Below are 16,369 nucleotides of genomic sequence, written 5' to 3' on the forward strand. Positions count from 1 at the left end.
ATAGTTAAGTGTTCTATGCAAATAAAATTAAGTTGTATCAAGGTTGTTTAACATAGTAGAATAGTAGATGCCCACATATACTCACTCTTATGAACACATGTAGGCACACCCTACTCCTATCAGTATCTCTGATATACAGAGCCGACATCACGTCTTCAGATTCACGAAGTCAGCACAAACGGCACATAGTCAATGGGGAAGTCTTCTCCCACCAGAAGAACAACGTCGGAAAGCCTGAAATCAATCACCGGTGCTAAGTATAGGACTATCCCTAGTGGGTTGGATTCACCACAAGGAATCTAACCATCTAAGCCACGCTCAGCTGCAGTTCGTGAAAACTGTAGGTTTGAGGCAATAGTTTCGCTGATGGAATTATCTGATTATGTGTAAGATGTGTTTTCTATTGTATTTCTTATTGAAAAAATGTAGTAGTGTATTAAATTGAGGCAAACATTTCTTTTTTTGAGGGAACGGCAAACTTTTCTTTCACTATGGAAGCAAATTTCTTTTTAATCCACGCAGACACGAAAACAACCATTACAATATTTGCATGAAAGCAAATACCGCTCACAAGAAAGTAAATTTAAATTTAAAAAATTCGAGACCATTGTTTGTAAATGACCATCTGCGATTGTACTTAGTCGGTTATTATCTTCCCTAACCCTAGGCGGCTAGGGCAAACTCTTCTCTCCAAACTACAATGGCGAGACCATAGATTCGCCTTCCCTCTGCTTGCCGCTCCGGCGGACGGTGGTGGGGAAGGGAATCTCGACACCTCTGCTCCAGCTAGGAGTTTAGGTTAGGGATTTCCGGTCCTTGCAACTACGGTGCTCGAGCAGATGGTGGTGCTACTTCTTCGAGTTTGTCTTGCGGGCTTTGATCCTCCTCGAGTACGTCTATTTGGACGTAGTCGACGGAGCTCCGGTGTAGATTCCTGCCATCTTTTTGGGGCGGTGAGGTTAGGGTTTCTAGTCTTGTGGCGAATTTTGGTGTCAGGTGCTTCAGATCTATGTAAGGGTTCAATGCGATGATTGCGGATTGAGGGCGCTCGTCCTTAGGGACACGTGCACGAAGAATTCCTCACTATCATCGACAAGGTCAAGCCGACTCCGGTATCGTAGAGGCAACATCGGCGAGTTGGCGGCTCGTTTTGACGGTAGTATTGATTGTTTGGGGATCCTGCAATCTCAATGTAGTTTTTATTATGTTTGAGATGTTTTGTAGTTCCGCTGAATTTTTATAATAGATCTCCATCATTTTCGCAAAAAGAAAAATCTGTGATTGCATTTATATGTAAAAAAAGCAAATCAGAATAACGTTGGAAGCAATATTTTCTTATGAAAAGAATCCGTAATTATTTTCTTAGGATACCACCACGTATAGAGTCTTAATGGGGCTAGATAACAACCAATCCCATATTATTAGCGTCGGAGAGACACAACAATTAGAAAACAAATCGCAGTTTATTTCCTCTAATCCCACATTATTAGCGTAGGAGAAACGGAGCAAAGGCTGTCCCTCGCCCTAGGCTAATTGTACGACGTCGATCGGGACTGATCGGATCTTGTCCCAGACTGAATTCCCCACCTAGAGTCATCCATCGACCATGGCAGGTGGCGGCGGCGCCGCCGCCAGATCGCGGACTCAACCTGCAACAGGACGGCGGCAAACGACAGCCTCGCTGCCGTTGGACGTGCTGGTGGACATCGCGACGCGCAGCGACCCGGCCACCCTCGTGCGCTGCGCCTCTACGTATGTCGACATGCGCTGCGCATCAAGGATGACACCGGCCTCCGCGGCCGCCTCCGCCTCCGGCACGGCGACCGCTTCGTGCCCTCCCTCCTGCACGGCCACCTGATCTTCACGTACGACGCATATGTGTTCCTGGTCGACACCACAGTGCAGGACGCCACCAGGCTGCGCAGGGTCTCCAGCGGCGGTATACCCCTCGCGTCGCGCGACAGGGCTTGTCCTCACCCGCGTGGACCAAGAGCTCCGCGTGTGCGACCCGGCCACCCGGAGCAGCCAGACCTTGCCATCTCAACCGGCCTTCCCTGTGGGTGTGGACCATGTGGACGCTGGGTGCATAAGTTATGTCTTGCTCATCGGGGTCAACGACAAGGAGGGTGTGGCCGCCGTCGGCCGGCATTTTCAAGTGATCATAGCATACCTAGAGCTCTCACAACACCACCATCGACGCCACCTTCGGCTCCTGACTTCCTCATCGGAGCACGGCGTGTGGGGCAGCTGCACCGAGGTGTGGGCTCCTAACCTGTCTGGCAGCTACTTGCAGGGAGGCCTCGGCAGGGCCTTGGTCACTGGCGGCACTGTGCACTGGTTGTGCATGAGCAACACCTCGGCCTACGTGCTCAAGCTCCACGTCAAAACGGCGCATTTGACGGTGACGATGCTACCGGAGAGCTTTGGCCGCAAAGAGTGGGTCAACCATCTCTTGGCGACATCGTCTGTGGACACGAGCCTAATTGTGCTCGTCATGGATGGTAACAAGATGTCAGCTTGGTCCAAGCAAACAGCCAAGTGGCAGCAACGACCAGAGGCAGTGATCGACAAGGATGCAATCTCGCTGTTCCTGGACAAGGAGGGCGGAAACAGGCCAGTGACGAAGCGAGGCAGGCTCATTCTAGTGTGTTTCGCTGAGAGGTCCTCATCAGTTCAGGCTGCAGTTTCTTCTGGCTCGACTTACGCTTCATGGAGATCGTGAGGTCGTTCTTGGATTCTCGGCTCCAGTACATAGACAAGAACATCCCCTATGAGATGAATTTGACGGCTTGGGTTCCAACATTCAGGAGCACTTTGTGATTCAATCGTTTCTGGCTCCAGTCTCAAGTTCAAGCAGATGTGCGTCCATTGTTGAAGAACTTTTTTTTAGAACAATTTAATTTTAGTAGTTTTATTTTCCGGTTGATCGGCGAGCTGTTGGTCCCGGTGTAGTAGTAGGTCTATGATCATGCTAGTTCTATTCCGCTCAAAACCCTGTGCCCTGTGGTCCGGCTCAGTGGCACATTCATGAGATATTTTCCCAACTCCGGGCGCGGTCGGTGGAGGGAGGGCGCCAGATCGTGCTCGTCACAAATGGAGCCAAGATATTGGCTTGAGCGCAGTCAAAGCAAAAGGCCAACAGACCAAGTGCCAGCAAGGACCACACATGGTCATCAGAGGCATTCTTTAGGTTCCTCGACAAGGTAGGAGAGAAAAGGCCGCCCGTTAGCCCATGGCCAGTTCAGCTGGAAGCCTGGAACTACAATAGCTACCGTGGTTCGCTGAGTGGAGTAGCACCGTGCTCATCAACATGTCATACTTCGGTTTCTTCTGGCTCGACCTCCAGTCCATGGAGATCGCGAGGTGGTTCTCGGATCGTGGGTCCAGGCCACGGCAAGAGAATATCCGCAATGAGATGATTGGCAGTTTGGGTTCTAACATTCAATAGCACTTTATGATTCAACTTCATGCAGGTATGCGCATATGTGGATTATTCCACAACCATGGAAGCATGTGCGTACGACTTTGTTGAGAAAAATATAATTCCGTTTTAGTAGTTTTATTTTTTGCCTTGTTGCCACGTTTATGTCCCAGTGTAATCGTACATCTATGGTTTTGCTAGTTTTCTTTACTATTATAGACGGGGTTTGTGCTGTTTTTTTTGATCTAAATTAGACTTTATTCCTCAAATAATGCTCATATCGTTTACAAGGAGATGAGAAATAAAGTCCGGGATTACGTCATCCCAAGAATCAGGAACTCTTATACTAAAGCAATGTTTTGCTAACTCATCTGCTACCCGGTTCGCTTCTCTGTAGCAATGTTTAAAGGAAAGTTTGTTAAAGTCGATGGACAATTTCTTGCACTCCGCTACCACAGCACTGTCAGGCCCCATATAATCATCCATGCTCTGAAGTGTCTCCACCGCAAACAAGCAGTCTGATTCTACCTCTATTTTAGTGCATCCAATACTTGACAGAAGATAAATACCATTCCGTATTGCCATGAGCTCAGCCGAATCAACATCCCGAACATGCGGTATAAACCAAGAAGCCGCAGCAATAAACTCTCCCTTATCATCTCGACCAACAGCTCCACTTGCTCCCGAGAGTGTGTCTGCATGAAAAGCTGCATCGACGTTAACTTTCACCATGCCATAGGAAGGTTTCTTCCACATATGATCCCTCGGCCTCATTGGCAAATTTGGAGTGAGCGATCTTGTGTAGTTGTTAGATGGGGGGTTTGTGCTGTTAACCGGCTCTGGAAGGAGATATATCAGCTCCTGAGTGTTCTTTAAGCATTTAGTCGTGGCAGAATTTAATCAAAATTTCCATACTATACCTCAGTATGGGATTTGTTTTGTAGGCACCTTATTTTGTGTCATCGGGTATTTGCAGCGCTTGGGTTATTATAATCTAGCAAACGACCTGGCACAAAACCTGCCGCTCGAAGAGAATCTGATGGATCAAGTCCAGACCATGTGCAAGAGCTCTCCACAGTGATGATTTAGCAGCAGAGCAGATTGGGATTCCAAGCGCCGTCCACTGCCACAGCAGCATGCCGGCCCCTCTTGCTTCAACCAAAAAAAATGTAAATCTGAAAAAAAATCAATGCAAAAGAATGAAAACAGTGAAAACCAAAAAAAAATAAACAATGAAAAACAAGTAAACACGAGAAAGAAAGAAATAATACCGATGAAGAAGAAGATAAAAGCAAGAAAAGAAAAAAAATCTTGTGAAAACCAAGAAAGAAACATAGATAACCGAAGAAAACAAAGGAAAAAGAAAGAAAAAATAAACCTAGTGAAAAAGAGAAAAAAAGATAAACTATTAAAAACATGAAAATATCGGGAAAACCACCGAAAAAACTGTCTATTTTCACTCAAGTTGATCGCGCCATGTATTTCACCATGAACCCAACAGTCCCTCAAAGGCTATGTACCAGCGCTACCCAACAATGAGGATCTGGGTTCAGTTTCCTGCTCCCTTTTTCTCGATTTCCCTTGTTTTAAGTGTGCACAAATGGGCGGCCCATTAAAGCAGACGTTCTAGGTGAAAGCTTCTTCCATCTCAGCTCTCGTGGAAAATTGCCTCGAAATAAAGAAAAGGTCTGGCGGAAAAGAAGTAAGGTGAGATGAGTCGGACGCAATAAAGACCCATCCCATTCCGGCCCATATAAAGCACGACACATCCAAAAGGAAACACATGTGCACTGCTTGCTTTCCTCTAAAAAGAAAGACACTCTATTACTCACATTGCACGAGGTTAAATGGCCTTTTCTGCAACAAGCTTTGCGTATGAAAGGTTTTCACGAGGGCTGGAGGAGCCAGATTGAAACTTTTACGTAAAAGGGTAGTGTTGGCATAAAAGTGAATGACGATGTCGGTCATTACTTCCAGACACATAAGGGCCTGCGGCAGGGAGATCCGATGTCCCCTATTCTGTTCAACATAGTAGCCGATATGTTGGCGGTGTTGTTAGGGAGAGCCAAGGAAGTTGGCCAAATAGGGGGCTTGGTGCCACACTTAGTGGATGGGGGTATATCCATCCTGCAATACGCTGATGACACTATCATCTTCATGGAGCATGACTTGGTAAAAGCTAGAAATCTGAAGCTGCTGCTTTGTTTGTTTGAGCAGCTAAGTGGGCTCAAAATTAACTTCCACAAAAGTGAGTTGTTCTGCTTTGGGAGAGCCAAAGAGGAACAAGAGGATTACAAGCAGTTGTTCGGATGTGGTTTGGGTGAGCTGCCTTTTACCTACTTAGGAATTCCTATTCATCACCGCAAGCTCACGAATAATGAATGGAAGTGTATTGAGGATCGTTTCGAGAAGAAGCTAAGTTGTTGGAAGGGCAAGCTCATGTCGTATGGAGGCCGTTTAATTCTTATTAATTCGGTGCTCACGAGCATGCCCATGTTCCTTTTGTCCTTCTTTGAAGTCCCAGTTGGAGTTAGGAAACGACTGGACTTCTATCGATCGAGGTTCTTTTGGCAGGGGGAGGAGCCTAAGAGAAAATAGCGGTTAGCGAAGTGGGATATCATTTGTAGACCGAAAGACCAAGGGGGTATGGGGATTGAGAATCTCGAAGTCAAGAACCGGTGCCTTCTTAGTAAGTGGTTGTGGAAGTTATCCTCAGGAACTGACGCCATGTGGGCTCAAATCCTGCGTAACAAGTATCTCCAAACCAAAACTTTGGCTCAGGTGTCGGTTAGACCAACTGATTCACCCTTTTGGAAAGGGCTTATGAAAGTGAAGCTTTCATTTTTTCAGAGGTCAAAGCATTTAGTTGGTAATGGTGCAAGCACGAGATTCTGGGAGGATACTTGGCTTGGAGAGGCTCCCCTAGCAATCCAGTATCCGTCTCTGTATCGTATAGTTCGAAGGCGCGATGCTTTGGTTGCATCGGTCTTCGCCTCGATACCCCTGGATATCCAGTTTAGAAGATCGTTAGTGGGCAATCGTTGGGAAGAGTGGCTGCATCTAGTTAGGAGACTGATGCAGGTACAACTATCTCAACAACCTGATAAATTACGCTGGAATCTCACTAGGTCGGGGGGATTCACGGTTAAATCAATGTATGTTGATGTTATTAATTCCAGCTCGATTCCTACTTCAAAGCATATGTGGGACGTCAGAGTTCCTTTAAAGATCAAGGTGTTTATGTGGTTTCTACATAAACAGGTGATCTTAACAAAGGATAATCTTATTAAGCGTAATTGGACAGGACCTACTAGGTGTAGTTTCTGTGATCAGGGTGAAACCATTAAACATCTTTTCTTTGACTGCCCACTAGCTAGAATTCTTTGGACGACTATTCAAGTCGCTTTCAATATTACCCCACCAAGGTCGGTTAACATGTTGTTTGGGACATGGCTAACTAGGGTAGAGCCCGGGTTAGCAAAACATATTCGCTTGGGGGTTTGCGCTTTTTTGTGGGCGCTTTGGAATTGCAGAAATGACTTCGTCTTTAACAGATCAACAAATATCCATGTTTTGCAGGTTATCTTCCGAGCAACGGCTCTTATCCGTTCCTGGTCGCTACTCACTCCGACGGAGGCCAGGGAGCTTTTGGTTACTGCTGCTATCCGATGGGAGATGGTAGCTCGGGATATATTCAGCCGGTTTGGATGGCGGTCGTGTAACAGGATAGGCAATTAGTTTACCTGTCTATTTTGGAGCCAAACGGCTGTGATGTATAAGTGCTTTGGCTAGCTTGTGTATCTAGCCTTGGGCTCTGTGTGAGCCTTTTCTTACTTTTCTTGTTGACAACCTTGAGACTTGGAGACTTTGTGGACTATTTTATGCTTAATAAGATGGCCGTATGCATCATGCTGATGCAGAGGCCGGGGAAGCCCCCCTTTTCGAAGAAAAAAAAATTACTCACATTGCACTCCAAGAGATGAAGTTATGCTCTTGGAAAGGCGGATTCAGTCCAAGAAATCGTAATTGACCGGAACGTGTTCTTCCACTGACATGCATCACCGAAAATCCTATATTGGGCTGGGGATACCACCGTCCTCTTAACCATCCAACCACACGTTGGTTCACAAGAAAATGAGAATTTTTATAACAAGGTTATTGCTTCGAAGTGATCGGACAGTGAATACCAATGAATACTACCAGAATAAAATAACCCTTACAACGAGCAACTAGGAACAGTAACAGCTTGCAAGAAAAGGAACATTAACGGTGGAAATCACACGCCCCCATCCTCATGCATGCGTGCATGGAACCTGGATCAGCAAAGGTCTCAGGCAAGCCCAAATAGCTACAGTAGCTATAGCAAACTACAGTATCATTTGTGCTAAGAATCTCTCCACCACACCGGCCCCAGGAGAGGCTCTGGCTGCATGGGGCCTGCCTGCCTAGGCATGCTCGATATTGGTAGCCATGTCAACCTTCTCGACGCTGGCTGATCTCTTTGGTCTGGCCGCTGGCACAAGCCACGATGTTCTCCATGGTTGGTGGCCGGACGGCAGCTGGTGTGTTGAGCTCCATGGCAGCTGCCGGGCCGAGCTTAGCGACGTTGATGACGTGCTCTGGCATGGGTGCATCCACCTCCTTTGGCGCCGGCCTGGGCGTGGCGTTGCAGTAGAGAGCGTAGAGCCCCATCTGGATCACCCCGAAGGCAAACCCGAGGATGTTGGGAAGCTGCATGTTCAACACCAACACTAAAGTCAAATAGAAAGTTTGAGATTGGAATTGAGAGATAATTTGTGTTGTTCACGTACGGCAACATATTTGTCCTTGATGAGGAGGCCGTAGAGGAACCAGACGACGGCGCTGACGGTGAGAGAGAGGGAGAGTGAAAAGGGCATGAACTCCACGCTCCGGGTGCGCACCACAAGACGCTGCACAAATAGATCGATTATAATCAATCAATCATGGTGGATCACCACAAACTAATAGGTGTGAGAGAGGCCAGGCAGGTGCTCACGATGACGCTGAGGGGCGCGACGAAGACGCTGACGGAGAAGCCGACGCAGACCCACCCAAGCATGATTACGCGCTTTTCGCCCCCCGCCAGTGTAAGACAATAGGCTTTGGGGGGAACCGGCACAACCCTCTAGGGGTGGCCTATCACATATATATATAATGAGGTGGTATACAACGTTACAATATACACATGTAAATACAGTCTAACACCCTCCCTCAATCTTAGCCACTTTCTAATGAATCTAGAAGGGTAAGATTGCGTCTGCAAGTCTCAAACTGTGGCAAAGGCAATGGCTTGGTGAAGATGTCAGCAAGTTGATCCTTGGAAGAAATAAACTTGATCTGTAGTTGCTTCTGAGAGACACGTTCACGCACAAAGTGATAGTCAACTTCAATGTGTTTCGTTCGGGCATGGAATACCGGATTTTGCAGAAAGGTATGTAGCACCGATGTTATCACACCAAAGAACAGGAGGCTGTGATTGGGGTATACTTAACTCCTGAAGCAAGGACTGTACCCAGATGATCTCTGATGTGGCATTGGCCACAGCCTTATACTCAGCCTCAGTACTGCTACGCGAGACAGTAGCCTGTTTCCGAGCACTCCAGGCAATCAGGTTAGAGCCAAAGAAGACAGCATAACCCCCCGTGGATCGCCTGTCATCCGGATTGCCAGCCCAGTCTGCATCAGAATATGCTGAAAGACAACCAGAGTCAGACGGCCGAATATGCAAACCATGAGCCACCGTGAAACGAATATAGCGCAAAATCCGCTTAACAGCAGACCAATGAGTGTCATGGGGTGACTGCAGATACTGGCAGACTCGGTTAACAGCATAGGAAATGTCTGGTTGCGTGATCGTCAAGTACTGGAGCCCACCAACAATACTCCTGTACTCTGTCGCATCAGAAGAAGAAAGAAGCACACCATCAACAACATTGAGCTTATCAGTGGTAGACATGGGTGTAGTCGTCGGTTTGCACTTAAGCATCCCAGCTCGCTGCAACAAATCCAGAGAGTACTTCTTCTGCGTCATAACAAGGCCAGCAGCACGAGAAGTAACCTCCACACCAAGAAAGTAATGAAGCTTCCCAAGGTCCTTGACCGCAAAATCAGCACCAAGTGAGCGAACAAGCGCAGTAGCAGCCGACTAAGAGGAGCTGACCAAAATGATATCATCTACATAGACCAACAAGTACGTAGTAACCTCAGGCCTTTGAAGAAGAAACAATGAGGAGTCAGCAGTTGATGATGCAAAACCATGAGCACGAAGAGCCATTGCAAGACGAGCATGCCAAGCACGAGGAGCCTGCTTCAGACCATAAATTGCCTTGGACAGACGACAGAGATGATCAGGGCGATCCGGATCAGAGAAACCCGGAGGCTGGCGCATGTAAACCTCCTCCGCCAAGACACCATGAAGAAAAGCATTTTGAACATCAAGCTGACGAAGAAACCAACCTCGAGTAACAGCCAGAGAGAGAAGAAGTCTGATGGTAGTAGGCTTGACCACTGGACTGAAGGTGTCTTCATAGTCAAGTCCAAAACGCTGTCGAAAACCACGAGCAACCAGACGAGCCTTATAGCGCTCAATGGACCCATCAGAATGCCTCTTCACTTTGAAAACCCATTTGGAATCAATGACATTTACCCGTGATTGTGGAGGAACAAGAGTCCATGTCTGATTGCGACGAAGCGCTTGATACTCCTGCTCCATGGCCTCTCTCCAATGAGGAATGTGCATAGCAGCTTGATACGTGCGTGGCTCAGAGGATGGATCTGCGAGAGCAGCAGACATGCACGCCGCTAACCAAGCAACTGTGCCATCGTGACGTTGCTTAGGCTGAAAAATGCCACTCCGACTGCGCGTATGTGGACGTAGAGCAGCAGCAGGAGCCGGCGGAGGCGAAGGTGACGGAGACGTGACGGTCGCCGGAGATGCAGGAATCACCTCAGGCGAGCTCGGGACAGACGACTCCGGGCTGCATGGCGAAGACTGGCCCGACGACAGGGGCTCAGAGGCCATGGGCGAACCGAGAGTGGGCGAGGCCAGCTCCAGTGACACCGGCCCAGACGGCCTTGGCGAGGGGAGAGCAGGCGAGGCCGGCCCTGATGAGAAGGGCCCAGACACCCTGGGCGAGGCAGGGGCGGGTGAGGCCAGGCCTGGTGATGACTGCCCCGACGCCCTGGGCGAGACGGGGACCGAGGAGGCCGGCCCAGTCGGCGGGGTTGCAGCGCGCGACGATGGCGAAGGCAACCCAGAAGCCAGAGGCGACCGGGCCAGGACGTCGATCGGCCGTGCATGAGCACGGAAACCGAGGCCATGCAGGGGCGCCATGTGCTCCTCATGCACAACAGAAGGTGCCGAGGATGAAGGCGATGGCGACGAAGAGGAAGATGGCACTTCCAGAATCTCCAAACGAGCCCCACGACCAGTGCCTGCACCATGGTTAGGCAACAATAGAGGAGAATATGCAACATCATCAAATTGGTCAGAAGCAACAGAGGATGAATGCATGACAGGTGGCTCGGTAGTGGACACAGGGAGTTTGGCAAAGGGAAAAACATGCTCATCAAACACAACATCCCGAGAGATGTAGACACGATTAGTGGGCACATGAAGACATTTGTATCCTTTATGAAGAGAGCTATAACCAAGAAAAACACACTTCTTGGAACGAAACTTGAGCTTACGCTTGTTATATGGACGGAGATGGGGCCAGCAAGCACACCCAAACACCTTGAGAAAGGTGTAGTCCGGTTGTTCATTAAGGAGAACTTCAATGGGAGTCTTCATATTCAAAACACGAGTGGGAGTACGATTGATGAGAAAACATGCAGTGGTGAAAGCATCACTCCAAAAACGAAACGGAACAGATGCATGGGCCAAAAGAGTCAGACCAGCTTCAACAATGTGACGATGCTTACGTTCTACTGAACCATTCTGCTGATGTGTATGTGGACATGCTAAACGGTGAGTGATCCCAAGCGACTGAAAGAAGGAGTTGAGGTTGCGATACTCGCCACCCCAGTCCGACTGAACATGAACAATTTTGTGCTTGAGAAGGCATTCAACATGTTTTTGGAACTGAACAAAAATGTCAAACACATCAGATTTACGTTTGATAAGATAAAGCCAGGTAAAGCGGCTGTAAGCATCAACAAAACTGATATAGTAATTATGACCACTAACAGAAGTCTGAGCAGGACCCCATACATCTGAAAACACAAGTTCTAAAGGATGTTTCACCTCACGACTGGACTCCGAAAAAGGAAGTTGATGACTCTTCCCCTGCTGACAAGCATCACACACTGCTACATCTTTATTACTAGACACACTAGAAAGCTCATGACGACGCAAAACATGCCGGACAATAGGTGTGGCCGGGTGACCAAGACGAGCATGCCACTGTGACGGAGATACCCGAACTCCACTGAAGACGCGAGCGACGCCAGGATGCTCCAGACGATAGAGACCTTGGCAGAGCCGCCCACTAAGAAGAATGTCCCTCGTGCCCCGATCCTTAATAAAAAAAGGATGAAATTCACAAAGCACATTATTATCACGAGTGAGTTTAGGAACTGAAAGAAGATTACGTGTCACAGATGGAACTCGAAGAACATTGCGAAGTTGAAGACTCCTATTGGCATGTCTAGTGAGAAGTGATGCTTGACCAATATGAGAGATGTGCATACCTGCTCCATTGGCGGTGTGGATCTTGTCGGAGCCATGGTAGGGTTCACGAGTGTGAAGCTTCCCCATCTCACTGGTCAGGTGCTCTGTCGCCCCAGAGTCCATGTACCAGTGGGGATCAATGGAGTAGGACTGAGTGTGTCCCTGTGGCTTCTGCGACGGCGGACGATCAGCCATGGCGACCTGACGAGCAAAGTTGCGTGTATCCTTCCCGTCATTGCCGAGACCAAGAAACCCCCGCTGGAAGCGCTTGTGACACTTCGAGGCCCAGTGCCCATCGCGACCACAAAGCTGGCACACACGTGGACCGCCAGCCCCTGGTAGCGTCGCAGTAGGAGGAGGGGCCAAGGCGGGTGGTGGTGACTGCCCCGAAGGAGCCCTGGATAAAGCAGAGGAGCGACCACCCTTGGTGGCGGCGTTTGCCGAGAGGGCGCCGTTGCCCCTGGATCGGCGCGTCTCGACTCGTTGCTCAGTAAGCAGGAGGCGTGAAAAGACCTCGTGTGCTGGCATGGGCGTGGAGTTGCCTCTCTCATTGATGATCTCGACTAGGGCGTCATACTCCTCATCAAGACCATTGACAATAAACGAGTTGAACTCGGAGTCGGTGAGGGGCTGTCCAATGGAGGCCAGCGTGTCGGCGAGACTCTTGACTTTGTTGTAGAACTCAGTGGTGGTGGAGTCAAGCTTCTGACACTCCCCAAGTTGGCGATGGAGCCCAGATACACGAGCCTGCGACTGTGCCGCAAACGAGCGCTCAAGAATAGTCCATGCCTCGTGGGACGTCTTGGCGAAGACAACAAGCCCAGCAACGGCCGGAGAGAGCGACCCCTGGATGGAAGAGAGGTTCGCCTGATCCTGCCCTGTCCAGACACGGTGAGCCGGATTATAGACCGGACCGTGCACGCTGTCAACCAGCGCAGGAGGGCAAGGGAGAGAGCCGTCGACATAGCCAAGCAGATAGTGACTCCCAAGAAGCGGAAGAACCTGCGCGCGCCAGAAGATGTAATTGTCCGACGACAACTTGATGGTGATGAGATGGCCGAAGTGAAACGGCGGCGGCGGCTGCGATCCCATCGAGGAGACTGGCTGAGGTGAGACCACCGTGGAGACAGTCAGAGGGGCAGCCGGCGCGGTGACAGAGGGCGCGATGGCCGCGGTTGACGCCGCGAAGCCTGCCAGCGCGACGTCCTCCGCCACCAGCGGCGCAGTGGCCGAGGGCGCGACAGCCGCGGTTGACGGGGCGGCGGCGGTGTGGGCCACAAGCGCCTGCCCGGGCGAAGTAGCAGCCGGCGGGAGCGCGAAGAGGGAGCCGACGCTCTGTGTCCCGATCGGCGCCTGAAGGGAGGCGGCATCCAGCGGCCTCGAGAGAAGTGCCGCGAGGGAGGCCGGCAGAAAACCGGTGGCGGTGGAGCCGGACGCAGCGGCGGACGTCATAGCAGTCGGGCGACGGCGACGGCGGGCGCGGCGGCGGCGGCGGTGGCGGCGGCGGCGGTTTAGGGTTTTTAGGCGGAAGCGGACGTAACCTAGCGTGATACCATGTAAGACAATAGGCTTTGGGGGAACCGGCACAACCCTCTAGGGGTGGTCTATCACATATATATATAATGAGGTGGTATACAACGTTACAATATACACATGTAAATACAGTCTAACAGCCAGCAGCAGCGTGAGAAGTAGGATGAGGCCGAACACACCCACGTTCAGGAGGAGGAGGATCTTCGCCGTGAAGAGCTGCATGTCACGCATTTTGTGTCAGCACAAACCAGTTCACTCAAAATGCCCAAACTGATGAAGAAGGGTGGACACATGCATGCATGTGTGCAGCTGAGTTGTGAGTACCTTGGCTTGCTTTGGCGCGTAAGCGAGGTACATGACGATGTAGATGGTTTCGATGACGCAGCCGGCAGAGTTTATGGTGATGAGCAGGAGCTCGTCGGACTTGAGGAGCGCGTAGTAGATCCACAGCATCGCGCTGAAGAGCGCAACCACGTACGGGACCGACTGGAACCCCTACGTCGACTTGCTCCTGTAGATCCGGTAGAACGTCGGCCTGCATCCCATGCCCCCATGCACCATTAGTTTCTCGTGAAACTAAGCTAGAGAGAGAAACGATGTTGAGCGCGATCGAGAGGCTTACAGTGGGGCCAGGTAGGTCATGAAGGAGATGACGTTGCCTGCATGGAAGCAATACGACGACAGTTAGGCAGCGAGAACAAGGAGACACGTGTACAATTAATCCCCACTTAGCGAGCTTTCAGTAACTTGTGTGCGTGACACAACACCATGCTTATTATACATCTTGCTTTAGTTAGTTTATTATACATCTTGCTTTCCCTTTTCTCCCCTTTTGTTTGCCACCTCCAACGACTAATGAACTATTCTAGATATACTAGTTTACTCAAAAGAGGAAGGATCCCATGTATCCCATGGTGCAATCCGCACTACCTAGCTATATAGTATAATTGTTGTCTTGGATACACAACATACTTCCCCAAGTAGGGGACGCCTAAGAGTATTAGTTTTGCCAAAACATATTGTGAAACCAGAATGAAAAGAAAATGAAAAGGAAATAATAAGAACTCTTAAAAGATACTCAACTATTCAGTATACCTAGGAGGCCAAAGGCAAAGGCCCACGGGTGCTCAAGGGAGAGACCACCCATTGCAAAATCTTAATTAGCTCGGGAGTTGGTGAGGATATCAGAATGTGATAGTTCTACCAAGCTAGCTTGGGTAACAGCTAAGCTTCAACTTCTACCTCCCTTGAGGTTGTATGGGTTTATATAGCCCTCGCAAGGAAGACAAAATAGATGGTTCAATGGGAAGAGAAGAAGTGTCAGCTTACTACTCGAGGTAGTTGCTTGAGAGCGTGAAGGGAGCTGGAGCTGGGATGGGTTTATATAGTGCTAACATGGAAGCCAAAAAGGTGTGCATCCTTATGGTGTGTGACTCCATTGGCACATACAAACTATTCCTCATCAATCACAGACATGGTACCGCCTTACCGAAAAAGGGTTTCCCCCCGCTTTATATAATAAAGCAAACATCACCGAGTACATCCGAGATACCGAACAACGCACACACCGCACACACCCAAGGCAAGATACAAAGGTGCCAGGCACCTACACACCACCCCACCGACAACCAATAGAGAGGTGAACCGGACCAAAACGAAGCCAGGCCTCCAAAGCGGTGCCTCCAAGAAGGATACCACCATGGGTAGCCGCTACCGCCCGATCAGCGGAGATCAGGTTTTCACCCAGAGCAAGACGACAAGGGTGTGGATGCCGCGACAGAGCCTTCAGGAAGGGTACGGCGGCAACGGCCACCGCCACCGTCGGCCAGTCAAAGGACTGGACAAGTGGTGTACCCCGGCACTCACACCCCACCGATCAACCTGAACTCCGTCGTCCGCCCGCAACCACGCCACCCATGCGGCCATGTTTGCCTGCCCACACCTGAGACGCACGCTCCGCCCACGAACGTCGCGCCTCCCGCCGCCAGAGCCGCCGCCCTGCAACCAGACAACCCCGAGACCAACACAAAGGCCCCAACTTTGGACCAACCGATGGCCCTCGACCGGCGGAACCACCCGCCGATGCTCCGCTGGTAAACCTGTGCCAACCCGCCCACGGCCGAGGAAAGGGGGAGAAAGGGGAGCGGACGAATCCGGACCGGCAAATCGTGCCGGCGACAGGTGACGCGACCGCATCGAGGCCACCCATCCCTCCAACCAAGCTCCCCGCCGAACACGGGGAAAGAGGGAGAAGGAGGACCCCCATGTCGCCCCACCATGGTAGCTGACACACATCTCCGCGAGGCCATCGGCAACCGCGAGCCCGCCGACGAGGGAGACCAAATCAACCCGCAGCTGCAGCAATGGAAGCTCACCGGAGATGCCTCCTCGCGTCGTCCGTCGACGTCCGAGCGCCAGACCAGGGAGGATCTGACGCAGACTCGACCAACACGCCCCGCCAGCCACCACCACTGCGCCGTCACCCCCACCCACCCGAAGCCAGGGCAGGGGCGGCCGCCCACAGATCCATGTCGCCCGCGACCCGCACCACCTCAGCGCCAAGCCAGGAGCCGGCCCAGGCCACCGGAGCCCGCCACCGACGCCCTGCCTCGTCGCACCTGCCGCCACGCCAGATCCACCCGCCGCCATGACCTCCCGCACCAGCCGCTCGCCGCCCCCGCGGCTCCACGCACCGGCGCGCCGACGACCTCCAGCCGTGCCAC

General features: G+C 50.7%; 1 pseudogene; it reads right to left on the bottom strand.

Moving 5' to 3' along the window:
* Positions 1-7,588: 7,588 nt before the first annotated feature.
* On the bottom strand, positions 7,589-14,980 carry LOC119318952 (annotated as a pseudogene).
* Between the last annotated feature and the right edge of the window lie 1,389 nt (positions 14,981-16,369).

This window comes from Triticum dicoccoides, chromosome 6A, assembly GCF_002162155.2.
Source record: "Triticum dicoccoides isolate Atlit2015 ecotype Zavitan chromosome 6A, WEW_v2.0, whole genome shotgun sequence".
NCBI classification, from domain to species: domain Eukaryota; kingdom Viridiplantae; phylum Streptophyta; class Magnoliopsida; order Poales; family Poaceae; genus Triticum; species Triticum dicoccoides.